General features: G+C 41.5%; 1 pseudogene across 1 annotated transcript in view; it reads left to right on the plus strand.

The window, feature by feature from the left end:
- The window catches only part of LOC309869061 (heterogeneous nuclear ribonucleoprotein A1 pseudogene), a 361,742-nt pseudogene that overhangs the window by 104,201 nt on the left and 244,782 nt on the right, over positions 1 to 12,759 (plus strand). The window lies entirely within an intron of this gene.

A 12,759-nucleotide genomic window follows, 5' to 3' on the forward strand; every position in this document is an offset into this window, starting at 1 on the left:
AGTTTTGGAGTAGCCTTTCCAGGATTCCACACCCAAGGAGCTGCTGTTGGAATGCCCAGCCCTTGAGTCCGCGATTCGAAAGACTCAAAGAGATCCTGGCATCTGCTTCAGGGGAGGTGGGGACCCTCGTCCTGGAGGCTGAAGACTGTTGGGGGAAGGGAGCGGGCCTCAGTGGGAGACTGACTGAGATATCAGGCAAGGAAGTACCAGAAATCCTAGAAGACCCCCTCAGGTAACCCTCACATAGACACACAGGCTGTTACAACAGTAACCAGAGTGTATCCCCCAGCTGATGTTCACTGTCAAGCAAAACACAGACCTCTGTGGTGGGGTCCCAGTGCCTTTCAAGACTGAGGAAAAGAGGCAGTCTGCCTTTCACTGCAGAGGGGAAACAGTGCACAGTGTGTGAAGAGCCCACAGCTGAGCATGTGTCTCTAGAAGGAGACAAAGGCACAACTCATGTAGGAGAGGAAGTGAGTTCCTAGAAGTGGGAACACCAATGGGATCAGAGCTCTGTAGGGCCATCAGAGTGTAGTCCCTTTGAAGATATGTTCTTGACATTGTCATTTATTATGAACAATCCTCAACTCTTTGTTACTCGTTGAAGAATTGTACTTTGAACATTGCTTAGAGTTTTCTTAATGGCAGCCATCACTAGACCTAGAGCACAGCCCACACCTACCTGAATGCGTAGGGAGAGGAGGGGAACCCATGGGAGTCATGTCCCTCAGTTGTCTCTTCAGTTAACTTCTTGGTCATACTTGGCATGGCAAAGCTAAATGAGGCCATTTTGAGGAAATGCAGGCCATTTAATAATAACAGAACCCAGGAACATGGAGAGTGGGAGATAGGCAGGACCGAGGTCACAGGAAGGAGTTTGGTTTCCATCTTTGTGAGGTAGCTTAGTGTGTAGACTATAAGCACAGACCCTGGCCAGGCGCCCTGGACTCAACTGAAGCTCTAGCCTTGGCCAGCTGCATCGCATTGGGCAAGTCACTTACCTCTCCATGCCTACTCCCTTCCTTTGTCATACAGACCGATGTAAGGATTGGAGGTAACACATCTGAAGTCAGAATGGTGCTTGATGCACATGAAGCATTGGATATGTTTTTACTATCATGACACAGTCATGAGCCATTGAATGATTTTGAGCAGACAAGTGACAGGAGGGTTTTTTAGGAACACTATCATCCCAGTGATGTGGAGGGTGGGAGGGATTAAGCACTAGGACTTAGGGAAGGCTTTTGCATTAATCCAGGTGGGAGATGGTGTCAGCAAAAGGCAGGAGGAGCAGGAATGAAGAAGACAGAGCATTTCAAAAGACTGAAGAAAGAAACTGTAGGGCTCAACTGATTAGCTAGGGTCAGTGAGAAGCTGGGAAGTATGCATTCAGATGAGTCCCGTGTTTCTGGTTTGGGGAACTGGCTGATTGGATGGCAAGACCATTCAATGAGGTGGAGAACACAGGAGGAAGTTCGAAGGACATGCATTGGACAAATCAAGTATCTGACACAGCTGGGATCTTCTAATGGCAAATCCAGTAACCTTCTCATTTTCCCACAACAGTAATTTTGTGAATATGTTAAACCATCACCACAATCAACTTTAGGACACTTTCATCACCCCAAAAAGACATCCCATACCCATTAGCAGACATTCCCCAATTATTTCAACCCCCAAAGCCCTAGGCAACCACTTTCTGTCTGTCAATCTACTTTCTGTCTCTGATATTCTTGTTCTGGGCATTCCATCTAATTGGAATCATACAATCTGTGATGTGATTGTGACTGTATTCAAGGTTCATTTCTGTTGTAGCCCACGTCAGTACTTCATTTCTCCCTGCTACAGAATAATATTCTGTTGTACACATATGCCATATTTTATTTATCCTTTCATCACTTAATGGGCATTTGGGTTGATTCTACCTTTTGACTGTCATAAATAAGGTTGTTATGAACACTTTGTGCACAGTTTTGAGTGGACATATGTTTTTATTTCTCTTGGGTAAATACCTAGGAGCAGATGTTAGGTCATATGGTACCTTTGTACTTTTGAGGAACTTTCACATTATATTTTCCAACTTCATTTACTCATCTTCCTTCTCAAGTGTTCTGAGATCTCTTTGAAGAGAAGTTTCTATCTTACTCTATGGAAATGATGCCCAGCACAGAATAGGTACTTCATAAATGTTTATTGAATTAGCCAGTGAAAATACTCTTGAGTGAGGGCATTAAAAGGGAACATTTATAAGCTTATTTCAGTGGGCTATTCATAAGAAGATACCCACACAGGGACCCAGAATTTCTAAGTAAACATATCACTGGGTCCAGGATTATTCTCAAGCAGCAGGAACAAATCTTGTGGAGCACTTATGGATTGCCTTAGAGGATGGCCTAGTTGGCTTTAACATTCTCCTCAACTTGATCAAAGTTTAGACAGTTTTCTTCATGATGATAGGCCCCTGACCTCCCTTTTATTAGAGTATTTACTTTAGAAAACTGCAACTGTAACTTCTTTCTCTGCCCCTTTGAAGTCTATGCAGATCTCTTCTCCTAGTCTCGTGCTGCTTTTTCAATCTAGGATTGTCTTTCTTAGGGACCTTGGGACTTTCTTTTCAAAACGAAAATATCAAACGAGATAGCACCCCTGTCTCCCAATCTCTGTGGGAGGAAAAACATCTGGCTTTGGTGGGCACCTTGCTCCAATTGTGAAGGGCAGTTCACAATTCCCCCCACCCCACCTCTTAAAATCCCTCCAGGTCCTTTCTTCAGTGAAATTGAGTTTAGCATCACTCCTCTGTTGCATACTCCTCTAAAAATAAATAAATGTGTCATATATATATATATATATATATATATGCCCATTTGATAGGGAGAATTAAGGATTATACCAAAAGAGGGACTCATGACCCTGGGAACTGGGGGATCCCCAGAACTCAACATCCTCAGGAGTCCCCATAACAAATATAGATGAGCATTTTTCCTGCTACCTCCTCAGGTCTCAGGAGTGGTGAGAATAAAACACCTTAGACGGAATGTGAAGGCTTGTTTCTTGAGCAAGAGTGACAGTTTACGAAAACTGTTTCAGTGTTTTTGTTGTGCCTCCGGAGCTGACTGTGTTGACACAGTTGGGTGTGGAAAATGAGAGCTTCGTGAGTCAGGACATGTCTGAAACCTTCCTTGTTTCTTATCTTCTTGTAAAAGACATCATTTCTCTAAGTGCCTAGCCAGAGTGTTATGGAACTTCTTAGCATATGTGCTGCCGAAGCAAGCACTGTTATGGAACTTCTTTACAGCTTTTCCCCTCCCATATTACAGAATATTATTAGTCCCTATGAAAATGGTTTCTAGAGGTCTCCCTGAAGAATTAAGCCTGAGAGGAGATGTCTGTATTCAAAAAAAGGCATGGAACATTCTATAGCTGCATAGAGTACTGCTAGGCGAACACCCATGTCTGGGTTGATATCAGCAGGCAAGCACTCTGATGGCTATACTATTACTAAAATATTAAAATACTTTCCTGTTAGTAGATAAGTTGCCACTTTCCTGAGCCATCTTCCCAAAGCCCTCTACTGCCGCCAGGGCTCCGTGCTCTCCCCCAGAACCCATGCTTTCCACAATCCATTCTTGAAAGGGGTGATGTTTGGCCCAGCAGGGAGCCTGCAGAACCCTGCTCTGCTCCCACAGCCAGCCTTGATTCTGATTGATCAGTGCCTGTCCTGTGCCAGCTAAATGTATCACCGATCACTCTGAACTCGGGGCTTTCTGATTACTCACTGTTCCTCTGAACTTGCCTTGTATTTTGTCTACCTCTTCTCTTTGTCACCTCTGTTCTGTTTTCTGTGTGATGTACTACCCCCAACCACTGTCAAAATTTCCATACCATGGGCGCCTGGGTGGCTCGGTTGGTTAAGCACCTAACTTTGGCTCAAGTTATGATCTCAGGGTCCTGGGATCGCCCCGTGTCCAGCTCCATGCTCAGCGGAGAGTCTGCTTCTCCCTCTCACTTTGCCCCTCCTCCTCCTCCTTCTTCTTTCTTTCTCAAATAAATAAAATCTTTAAGAACAAAAATCCCATACCTACTACAAAGCAGGGCATATGTTAGGGATATGTGTGAGAGATGGATATGTATCAACTGGAAATGTTTTCAAAGACTTGGCCACATGGTGTCGTAATGGTTGTTGACAAGAGGAAGCTGTAACAGTGTAGGCAACCAGATGACCCTTTATGGGAAGAAGTCCAATGCTAAGGATTTATTGCTTTAGGACATGATAATAGCTTATCAAGTGCAGCTACTTTAGATCCAAAGACTTGACCTAGCTAGCAAGACTTGGGTATATCTTACTGAGGCCGGATTCCAGCACAAACCCCAGTCTCACCAGGCCATCACCCCATGACCAAATTCCCAAGATGCAGCCAAAGCAGATCCCCAACGTAGAGCAGGGTAGAGACTAATTTTCTGGACTGTACCATAATCCTCATATGGAGAGACTCAAATATTTTCACCCTTGGATGGATGGAGGTGCATTCACTTTGCTCTGAAGGTCTAGAGACAGGGATCTCACATTTGACTATACATTCAGATCTCCCTGGTGCTGTAAAAATACATAGTGCCTGGACCTCAAACTTTGTGTGTGTGTGTGTCTGTGTGTGTGTGTGTGTGTAATCAGTAAGTGCTGATTCAAAATCCCCGAATTTATTTTTTGCTATTTGCCATTTTTTGAGGTATAATTGACAAACGGAAGTTGTCTGTATTTAACCTGTACAACTGTGTTGATGTATACATTGTGGAATAATCATCATAATCAAGCTAATTAACATCCATCATCCCAACTTCTAAGGTTCTTGTTCAGTTTATGTGAAGTCTGAGCACCAATATCTTTTATAAACATTTGAGATGGTTATAATGAACAGCTAAGGTTAGGAACAGCTGGTGCAAGTATATATATCTACTGATCATACATGTGTACATATGTACATGCATATATATACACACACATTCAGAGACTGATCCGAATTTTTTTTAAAGATTTTATTTGTTTGAGAGAGAGAGAGCAGGATCGGGGGAGAAGGAAACGCAGACTCCCTGCTGAATGGGGAGCCCGATGGGGGGGCTCGATCCCAAGACCCCAAGATCAAGATCTGAGCTGAACTCAGATGCTCAACTGCCTGAACCATCCAGGTGTTCCTCCAGTTTTTTATTAATGTGTGTGTGTGTGTGTGTGTGTGTGTGTGTGTGTGTGTGTGTGTGTTGAAAAAACTGGTAATGGGAGTGGTCCTGATTTTCTTCCTTTAGTTTTTTGGGGGTTCTTTTTTTCAAGTTTTGTACAGTGGTCATACAATCATTTCTAATCCCAAGGGAAAAAGCCAAAGTGCTATTTTTAAAATAACTTTGCTTTCTAGATCAAGTTCAGCTCTCTGAATGAGCCACTTCAACACCCATCTGATTTCTCCCCACTGAATTCCTCCCAGCCTGTGACCACTCCAGTGCACCCATCCCTTCATGGGGACTACAGATGCTTGCTCTCTGTTCCTTGTTGGTATCATGCCTCCCGCTAGCCACAGAGTGCCCAGAGGGCAGGGTCTGGCATGTCTTTGCAGGAATATAGGTATTATTGATAACCTGGGCCTGAGCTGGTGCCAGGAGTTCTTCAGTTCTCTGAACAAAGGCTCTCTCTCTCTGTCTCTGAAGATGAAGCACAGAGCGGCTTTCTGGTCTCCGGATGGGCTATCTAGGAGAACGGAAGGGAAAGGATGCATTGGCATGGTCTGTGGAAGAACATACAAGTGAGGTCTGTGGGATAAGAAGTGTGGGCCAAGCTGGCTAGGGTCCCTGTCTGTCCAGGAATCTGGTGAATGTATGGCTTGTATTCTGAGCTCTCTTCAATTCTGGCAGCTTGGCACGTCTGAAGGCAGACCCGGGGAGGAGAGGATCTGAGCCATGTCAGGAAGTCTGGGCAGCGATGAGAGGAAAATAGGTACAGAGGGCCCTGTCTTGCCATCCTCGTAGGGATGGCTTTGAAGGCAAGCCTCTGTGGGGGGCTCTACTAGGCTAAGTCCTGCATGGCAGGCCTGGGAAACCAAAGGGACTGGAAATGGAGGTAAGACCCCAGCCTTCTTCCTCCTAGTAGATGTCAAAGTGCATCTAACTTGGAAGAAGAAAGCATCATCTTCTGTGACTTCCCAGTTGTACCCCAGCACTGGGGAATATATTAGGCTGTAGCTTCCCTAAAGTTTGGACACACTAGCACTACAAAATGCTTGAAGATGAAAGGGTTACAGGGTCAAATAAATTTAGGGACCAGATTCACAAGGCAGAAGCATATTAAAGATTCTGACAAGTCCTGCAGCTGGAAAATCCCAGCATCCCTCCAAATTTAATTGACCATACCATCTTTATTCATGGAGCACCTATTTAAATATAGGGCCTGCTTTGGGAAGATCTGAATTGGTTACTTTATGGCAAGAGAGTCCATAGCTAGAGTGGTAACTCTTTGTCAGTAACTCAATTCCATTTCCAAGAAAAGGCATAAATTGGGGTACCTGGCTGGCTCAGTCAGTAGAGCATGTGACTCTTGATCTCAGGATTGTAAGTTCAAGCCTCATGTTGGGTGTAGAGATCACTTAAAAATAAAATATTGGGGTGCCTGGGTAGCTCAGTGGGTTAAGCCTCTGCCTTCGGCTCAGGTCATGATCTCAGGATCATGGATGGGATCGAGGGATCAAGCTCCACATTGGGCTCTCTGCTTAGCAGGGAGTCTGCTTCCCCCTCTCTCTCTCTGCCTGCTGCTTGTGATCTCGATCTCTGTCTCTCTCTGTCAAATAAATAAATAAAATCTTTAAAAAATAAAATAAAATCTTTTTTAAAAAAGAAGAAAAAGCATATTTTAATAAGAATTACATATTTGGGGGCGCCTGGGTGGCTCAGTGGGTTAAGCCGCTGCCTTCGGCTCAGGTCATGATCTCAGTGTCCTGGGATCAAGTCCCGCGTCGGGCTCTCTGCTCAGCAGGGAGCCTGCTTCCTTCTCTCTCTCTCTCTGCCTGCCTCTCAGTGTACTTGTAATTTCTCTCTGTCAAATAAATAAATAAAATCTTTAAAAAAAAAAAAAAAGAATTACATATTTGGGTCACTGCCCTGCCCTCAAATAATACACTGGCCAATTGACAGATAAATAACTAGAAACAGTTATTTTTGTTTTTGTTTTTGTTTTAAATTACAACATAATAGGCTGTGAGCACCAGTCATTGATAGGGACAAAGAATTGTCTAGGAAAGAGAGTGGTCACTGTAAGCAGGAAAGCTTCTAGCAGAGTACCGGTATAGAGAAAGATGCAGGTTTTTGAAGGATGAACACAGAAGACCTCAGGAGGGAGAACCAGGGGAAGCATTCTAAACTGGGGTTATTTGCTTTTTATAAAGCAAAAAATCCAACACACGAAGGATAAATATAGATGTGGACACACGGAAGAAGGAAAATCGTGCCCCTCATATGTCCAACTTTGGACCAGATTAGAAAGATTAGGGTAATCTGTTCTGACCAGTGAGAATATCAGAAAAAATGGCATCTCATCCTATGACCTACTTAGATTCTGATTACCAGCCTTTTGAAACACAGCCCAACTCAGGGCATGGAGCTCAAAAATCATTTTCATTTGCATATAAACAAAGCCTTAAGCCTATAATAAATCTGTCCTAGAAACAGCAGCCCTTGACATCTCATTACATGTACACCATCCTTCAGGCCATCATTTCTCCTGACATCTCTGGGAACTCAGAGCAAGTGACAAGCCATGGCCATTGCTGCCAGGGCAGGCTCCTGCCCCAGCCCTCTGCTGCCAGACAGTCCCCAAAGAAGTCTGGCTACCTGGCTACCCAACTGGCTGCCTAGCTCAGGAGCCTAGCTCTTAATTTGTTTTGATTTTTTTTTTTTTTCTGTTTTTGCTGAAGTAAAGCAAGGGAAGTGGTTACTCTAAGATCTTACAGAGTCTTAACAGCCTGAATTGTCAATAATGATAAAATTGTTAAAATTGGAAAAGAAAACAAAGTCCCTAGGCCCCAGATCCTTGCCACTTTCATGTCTTGGAACAGCTGATTCTAGGAAGGGCAACTAGAGATGGACAGATAGAGAAGCAGCTGCTGGAAGCCTGGGCAGAAAGGAGGCCAGTCCTTGAGCTCTCATCCTTATAGAAATAACTGGGGAGCGAGAGAAGCAGAGACTGGCTGTCATGTGGCACAAAGAGGATGGGGACAGAGTGTTCCAAGTATATGAATAACTGTTCAGGAAAAAGATGAGAGGGGCGCCTGGGTGGCTCAGTGGGTTAAGCCTCTGCCTTTGGCTCAGGTCATGATCTCAGGGTCCTGGGATCAAGCCCCACATCAGGCTCTCTGTGCAGAGGGGAGCCCACTTCCCCCTCTCTCTCTGCCTGCCTCTCTGCCTACTTGTGATCTCTCTCTCTCTGTCAAATAAATAAATAAAATCTTAAAAAAAAAAAAGATGAGAGCGAGCTTATGTGTGATCGCACAGGGGGTCTGTCTGGCCTCCAGGCCAGAATCACTACATTTGATTCTCAGGACAACGGTGGGGGATTATCAGCATTTCAGAGATAAGATCGCTGAGGACCCCCTTTTCCTCACTGGGGTCCTACACAAATTTTAAGAACAAGACAGAGCAGTAGGTGAAGGTTGAAATGTCGCCTTTACGGCTCAAAATCGAGAGTGTAAAGAGCCAGCAATGTAGACCAGTTCCGGTTGTTCCACATTTTCACCAACATCTGGTAGTGTTACTATTTTTAATTTAGCTGGTTGAGTGAGTGTTAATAAAACTATATCACATTATGGTTTCGGTTTGTATTTCCCAGATGACTAAGGATGTTGAGCACTTTCTCATGTTCTTATTGGCCATTTGTATGTATTCCTTTGTAGAGTTTCTGTTTAAGTCTTCTGCTCATTGTTTTTTTATTGGTCTGTGTTATATTAAAGATTGTTTATGTTCTCCATACAATATTTTGTCAGTTACAAATTGTTAAATACTTCATTCAAGGTTTCTCTATTTTTTTATATGAGTGTTATATAATCCACCTTGAGCTGATTTCTGTGTATGGTATGAGATCGGAGTCAAAATTCTGTTTCTTCTCCTTACAGATATCCAATTGTTCCAGCACCATTTGACAAAATTTTTTTCCTTTCTCCATAGAATTGCTTTGCTGCATCTGTCAAAAATCACCTGTCTCTGTGTGATTATTGTGTTCCTTTGATCGGTTTGTCTCCCCTTAAGTCAATAACAATTGTCTTGATTTCTATGACTTTTTTAGGTCTTAACAGTGCATGGCATAAGACCTCCAACTGTTGTTTCTTCTTTTGTTATTCTGCATGCTTCTCTACTTCCATATACATTTTAGAAGCACTTTAGGGAGATTGATTTGGGGAGAATTGCAATCTTAACAGTATTGGGTCTTCCAATCAGGGGCATAATATTCCTTTCCATTTATTTTGATCCTCTAATGCCTTGCAACAATGTTTCATACTGTTCTGTAGAGAGGCTCTGCACAACTTTTGTTGAATTTATCCCTAAGTATTTTATGGGTTTTTTTAAATAGAATTTAGATTTTTTATTTTCTGTTTACCGCTAATATGTACAAATGCTATATATTTTTGTGTTGACCTTTTATACTGCAATCTTGTTCAATTTGCTTTTTATAGTAGGCTTTTATAGATACTTAAGGATTTTCTATGTACACAGTCATGTTGTTTGTGAATGAGTTTTCCTTCTCTCTTTCTAATCTGGATGCTTTATGTTCCCTTAGCACAGCAACTGAAGTCTATGGTAAGAGGTTGCTTAGAAGTGGAAGAGTACCATTTCGGGGAAAGTGTAGTGTCTCCTCACTAAGTGTGGTGTCAGCAGTTGGTTTTCTGCAGGTGTCTTTTATCAGAATGAGATCATTTCCTTCTACTTCTAGCCTGTTCACTGGCTTGGCTTTTCATTACTGTAACTGGCTTTTTTGTCAAATGTTTTTACTGCCTCTACTGAGATAATCCTATGATTTTTTTTTCTTTTATGATATGATAATATGATAGATTACCTTGATTGACTTTCAAATGTGAAACCCACACCTTATATTCCTGTAGTAAACCCTACTTAGTGATACTAGATTATCCTGATTATTTTCTGCTGAATTGTACCTCTCCTATTTTATTTAGAGTTTTGAGGTCTGTGTTCCTGGCAACCGGTCTGTAGTTACTTTGGAATATCTTTTACTGGTTTTGGTGTGAAGGTAATGCTGGCCTCCTGGAATGAATTTGGGAGTATTCTCTCCTCCTCTTCTTTCTCAGAGACTGTGTGTAAGATCTCATATCATCTCTTCTGCAAATGTTTGATAAAATTCACTAGTGAAGATATCAGAACTAACATTTTCTCTGAGCCTGGAGTTTTTTTTTTTTTTTTAAGATTTTATTTATTTATTTGACAGAGAGAAATCACAAGTAGATGGAGAGGCAGGCAGAGAGAGAGAGAGGGAAGCAGGCTCCCTGCTGAGCAGAGAGCCCGATGTGGGACTCAATCCGAGGACCCTGAGATAATGACCTGAGCCGAAGGTAGCGGCTTAACCCACTGAGCCACCCAGGCGCCCCTGAGCCTGGAGTTTTATGGGAAGTTTTAAACTACAGCCTCATTTTCTTTAAGATAGATCTATGGATATATGGCTATTCAGATCTTCTATTTGACGCCAGCTGCCAGATTTATTGGCGGAAAGCTGCACCTAATATCCTGTTCTTAATCTATTCCTGTTTCTGTGCTGTGTATTGATGACCCTCTTTCATTCTTGAAATCGGAAACTCACATTTTCTTTTTATTGATTTTATTAATCTTTTCAAAGAACCAACTTTGATTTTCATTGATTCCCCCCCCCCACTGCTTGTCCATTTTCTATTTAATTGACTTACACTCTTTATTACTTCTTTTGTTTTATTGTTTTTTAGCTTCTTAAGAGGGAAGTTTAACTCTAATAAGCTTATTTCTTTTCTTCTTTCTTCTTTTCTAATATAAGCATTTAAAGTCATAGAGTACTCTGTCAGTACCCCTCTAGTTACATATCACACATTTTGATATGTTGTGTTTTTGTCATTTGTTTCTAAATGTTTTCTGAACTCCCCTGTGATTCCTTTGACCCATGTGTTATTTAGAAGTATGTTGTTAATTTCCAGATAGGGATTTTCCAGATAACTCTTGCAATAAAATGTATGGTCAGAAAATCAATTTTACATGATTTCAGTCCTTTGAAATGTATGGAGAGTTGTTTTATGGCCAGCACTTAGTGTATGTCGATAAAAATTTGGGTTCACTTTGATTTCTGCAGTTGTTGACTGTCATGTTTTTTCAACATCAAGGTCTAAAAAAAAACTTTTGAGGAACGTCTGGCTGGCTCAGTCACTTGCGCATGACCCTTGATCTCAGGGCTATGAGCTGGAGCCATGTGTTGATGTAGAGCCTACTTTAAAAAAATTTGTTTTTTAAAAACTGGGATTCTTCTCACACCTTTTAAGGTGGTAGCTACAATTTGCTTATACATTTAAATAATTACAAGTGACTTTAGGCATATTATAGGCATTCACATTTTTAAGTAGAGTTACCATATTGCTCTTTTAAATATATGGAAGGGAATCCAAATACAGTAGTGATTTCACAGCCACCATCACCCATTTTCTTCAAAAAAAAAAAAATGCATGAACATGGTCTTCTTTAACACTTGGAAATTCGGTATACTTCCCTCTTCCTCCTTGAACCCTTATTTGCAATCTGTTGGACTGATATGGCAAGTAGCAAGACCCTAGAGCCTTTCCATTCCACTTCTTCACAAAGTATTTTCCTAATGCTGTGTATCTTTAAGCTTGTAAGTAATTTATTTATCACCATATCACACTTCTCTATCAGTGTATTGTGTTTTTTGGTGTTTGGGGTTTTTTTCTGAAACCATAATCACTGGTGTTAGAATTTTTCTTCTGGATTGAGTTGTCATTATAGTTAATATTAGTGCATAACTGATCAAACAACATAATTACTACTTACTAAATTAGAAACAACAGTTGATGACTTGTAGGTGTTTCATTAAACACTTCTTTGTGAAATGAGTGTCATTGTTTGCAAATTAGATTATATATGTGTGGGTGATTATTCTTTTTAGGTTGGGACAAGATTCAGCAACAGTATTTTTCCTCTTTTTTCATTTTTATTGATAGAAGAACTGATGGAACTGATGAACTGATGAAACTGTATTTTTCTTGTAAATACATAGATGAGACAAGGATTTTTAGTACAGTAGCTGTCACCCAATTCTTTTAAAGTCTTCTGAGTTATAAGCCAAAAATCTCTAGTGATCTATCATGAAATATTATTTATAAAGACCTACCAGCTGACAGGTCTATTAGGCCTTCTTTCAATTTTGATGAAAACACAGAATTGGAAACCACTGGAGTTGGAAAAGGATTTGTTACCTGTCATTAAATTCATTTGTTCTCCCAGTTTCTGGAAAATAGAATAAGGATTTTATCAAGACTTCTAAAATTATTTATTATTAAATTATTATTTGCTTATAAAATATTTTTAAAGATTTTATTTATTTATTTGACAGACAGAGATCACAAGTAGGCAGAGAGGCAGGCAGAGAGAGAGAGAGAGAGAGGAGGAAGCAGGCTCCCTGCTGAGCAGAGAGCCCGATGCGGGACTCGATCCCAGGACCCTGAGATCATGACCTGAAGCGGAAGGCAG

This window comes from Mustela nivalis (assembly GCF_964662115.1).
Source record: "Mustela nivalis genome assembly, chromosome: 7".
NCBI lineage: Eukaryota > Metazoa > Chordata > Mammalia > Carnivora > Mustelidae > Mustela > Mustela nivalis.